This window comes from Lagenorhynchus albirostris, chromosome 6, assembly GCF_949774975.1.
Source record: "Lagenorhynchus albirostris chromosome 6, mLagAlb1.1, whole genome shotgun sequence".
Classification (NCBI taxonomy): Eukaryota; Metazoa; Chordata; class Mammalia; order Artiodactyla; family Delphinidae; genus Lagenorhynchus; species Lagenorhynchus albirostris.
Genome location: NC_083100.1, coordinates 18,599,055 through 18,602,772, shown reverse-complemented (window position 1 = coordinate 18,602,772; position 3,718 = coordinate 18,599,055). Strand labels below are relative to the sequence as shown.

General features: G+C 44.2%; 1 non-coding gene across 1 annotated transcript; it reads left to right on the top strand.

Annotated features, from left to right (window-relative positions):
- Window positions 1-2,516: 2,516 nt before the first annotated feature.
- Window positions 2,517-2,589, top strand: TRNAE-CUC (transfer RNA glutamic acid (anticodon CUC)). The gene has a single exon. It is a non-coding gene; the product is annotated as a tRNA-Glu (tRNA).
- The last annotated feature ends 1,129 nt before the right edge of the window (window positions 2,590-3,718 follow it).

Genomic DNA, 3,718 nt, shown 5'->3' with positions numbered 1-3,718 from the left:
AGTCAAGTGTCAGGCATGTATGTGTGTGTTTGCGTGTGTATGTGTGTGTGTGTGTTTGTGTTGGGTTAAAAAATGTATTTCCTATTGTGAGTAATGGTTAAAAAGTTTGAAAAACATTGACTTAGACCATTTAAGACTCATCCTAGGAGCTGCAAAGGGACCTATGCAAAAAACAACTACTTGGAAAAAGATGATTAAAATCAGAGTTTTGTCCTCAAGGAGGGAGCTGGGGAATGGCTATTGGGTAGAGTGGGCTACAATCGAAGACTGACCAGGTGGTGCTTGGTCCTGTTTTTCTCATCCTCCAACCTCCCGAGCTAAGAGATATGCCTTACACCATTCTGGCTGCTGTGTGCCTTTAAGTGACCCACCACCTGCTTCATTACTTCAAGCTCAGGACAGCCCAAATACCATAAAAGTCATCCTTTATTTCCTTTTGTGACACTAGTTGTCCCCCAAATATCTGTTCTCCTTCACTGACATAATAATTGAAATTTTATCTGGACACATAGCCACCCAGCTAAAGACTACATTTCCCAGCTTCCCTGGACTTGGGTGTGATCGTGTGACTAAGTTAATGATTTATACAATTATAGCTGGTCTATACAATGTTCACAGAAGTGATGTATGCCAATTCAAGGTCATTGAATGGCGGGGGTGGGGCGGGTGGAGGGTGGAGGGGATGCCTTCTGCTCCCTCATTCTGCTGCCTAGAACAAGGACTCATTTGGTACCACGTAGACAAAGGCAACACCTTAATGATGGTGAAGCAACAAAATAGGAGGTGTCCAAGTCCCCGACAAGTGCTATCATACCAGCCAGCCCTGAATAATTACATAAGCAAGAAATTAAACTTCTTTCTTGTTAATGCCACTGTTTCTGAGTCACTGTTATGGCAGTTTAACCTATATCCTACCCAATACCCTCTCCTTATACATTGTTAGTAGAAAATGGTGCAAGGTTGAAGTGCTAAGGTACATAGACATTTGACACATCTGATTTTAAGGTGTGTGGACTTTAAACCATACTCCCAGACAGTGCCTGTTTGTCTTCATATCTGGGCTCCAAAACCCAGCAGGGTGAGGATTAGATTGAAGGTCAGAGGAAAAACAGTTCTTGCCTATGACATGTGCTGCTTAGATTAAACCATATGAAATTGCTGTTTTTGTAAATGAAAAAAAAAAAAAGTCAACTATTAACAATTTCATATGTTTAAATCTAACAGAACTGATGCTGGATTCCACAGATATGGAGTCTTGGAATTGACAAATAGCAAGCTCTTCAACAGCTCTCCTTTCTGAAGGGCTTGGGTCAAAAGCTGAATCCCTATGGCAGAGGACGCTTAGGTGCATACCCGGATGAAGAGTCTCCTGCATGTCAATAGCCTGACCTCGGGTGTGATAAGAGAGTCTGACAAAGCCTTGGGAAATACAGTGAATCTAATGGGATAACTTATAACTATCTTAAAGGGACAAAGTGAAACTAATGAAATGAAGGCAGTTAGCCACGGTTTTGTTGGGGGGTGTAGACTTTGGGAGGAGGCAAAAGAGGTAATGATATGATTTAAACCCATGTGTGTAAGCTACAAAATCAATCTCTTTTTATGGGGCTGTGTCCCATCAGTCATAGTATTGCAGATAACAATCTCTTCCTGTCCCTCAGTCAGTATGACAGCATGGTAGTATGGCAGATGGCAAGCCCATAGCTTGTATGTTACAGATCCAATGAACACTGATTTTTTTGGCCTCGATTCCAAATTCCCAGGAAAGAATCTGATTGGCCAAATATAGCAGATGCTCCTGGTGCCCTGTGCCTCGTCTGCTTGGCACACCTTGGACTTCAGCTGTCGCTGTGGACAGCTCCTATGAGCCCAGATGCCTTCCCACCTCCAAGCTGAGCCAGCTTCAGTATTTCTGCCTCAGGGCTTTTCCCAAAGCCCCGCGTAGCTCAATCAGCTTGCACACAGGTACGGGTTGGCTGTGCAAGGTGGACATGGGGGACTTATCACTCCCAGGAGAAACCCCCAACTTACAGAAGACAGGAGTCAGCCCAGCCTCCTGTCCTTTAGAAGGACGATTCTGAGGTGTATTTTACATGCTTCCTTCTAGGGCTCCCAGTGGAATTGGGAACCATAGTAGTAACCAGTTCAATAATACACTTTGTTTTCCTTCCTTCCGTGTCTCCCTCCTTCCTGCTCTCTTACTCTGGCTAGGACTACCTCCTACATGAATTATCTGCACCGAAATCCTTGTCTCAGGTTATGCTTTTGGGAAACACAAACTTAGTTACCCAACGTGGGTTAGATGACCACTCCCAGACCAATCATCTTTGGCAGAAACATGGCTGCCCAGGGCCTACCCCAGGGTGTGAGGATGGGTTGAAGGAAGGAGCTGACAAAATTTCCCTGCAAGATTGGCCAAAGGTGTTCCATACACTCACTGAATGTTGGGCTGAACTTCTGCATAGAGGTCAAGGTGTTTCCCACAGACAAAGTCATAATTTTTTCTCTGAGGGAATTTCCTGGTGGTCCAGTGGTTAGGACTCAGTGCTCTCACTGCTGAGGGCCCAGGTTCAATCCCTGGTTGGGGAATTAAGATCCCACAAGCCGCATGGCATGTGCAAAAAAAAAAAATTTGTTCTGTGTGCTTTATGGTTGCTCTGGGAACAGAATTTCTTTCTTTTTACCATTTTATTCTTTCAGTGATATATTGGAAAGTTACTTATTTTAAAATTTCTATCTCATATCTAACCTCTATACTGAGCTTTAATTCTAAGCATCATCCCTAGTTCATGCCATCATCTCGTCTCTACTATAGCAACAGCCTTCTACCTAGTCTCCCTTCTTCCAATCTGTTCCCCACTCTGAAGCCAGAGTGACTTTCCCAAAATACAAATTGGATCATGTTACTCTTCTGCTTAAAGCTATCTACAGTTTCCTATTATGTTCATGTTAAAATTCTCAACACTAACGTGGCCTCCATGACCTGAGATTTGACCCCAGCTAACTCTTCAGCTTTATCTTCTGCTAAGCTGTCTCTTACACTCTAAGATCCCGATGCTATAAGCTTTTAAAAAGCTCATCTAAAGGATCTTGTTCCCTCTTATCTCCAGGTTTTTGTCCTTGCTGTTTCCTCTGTCTGGAATACCATCTCCTTCCATCCCACTCCTTTCTCCCTTGGCCTTCACCTAGCCAACATCTACTCACCCTTCAGGTTTTGGCTTGAATAACACTTGTCAACTCCAGAATGGGTGTACCTGAAATGCACTGCCGTATTACCTGGTAGATCCTAGTCTATGCATGTATCATCCCGTGACAGGCACATGGGAGGACACTCAGTATGTTGAATGAAGGAAGGAAGGAATTGAATGGACTCTCTTGGGTTTTCTGGAAGGACTGTCCAAGCCAGCTTGGTGATTTTCACTCTAGGTGAAACTGACTCACATCCCCCAAACATGAGACTCAGGCCTGGCCCATCAGAACAACACATACCCTGCCCTGGGCCACAGGTCAGGACTTGGCAGATAATCCAAGTCAAGGCAATCAGGCCCAGTCAGAGATGAAATCAGGCCTTCTGCTTGAGGAACCAGGAAAAAATGGTTTTAATTTTCACCAGCCTTAGAGCTGTAAGAATGTAAGAAGCAGACACAGGGAAACAGAGCCAAAAGTTGGAGAGGGAGAGGGAGAAGAGAAGAAGGCTGGCTCCTCATTTCCAGCTGTA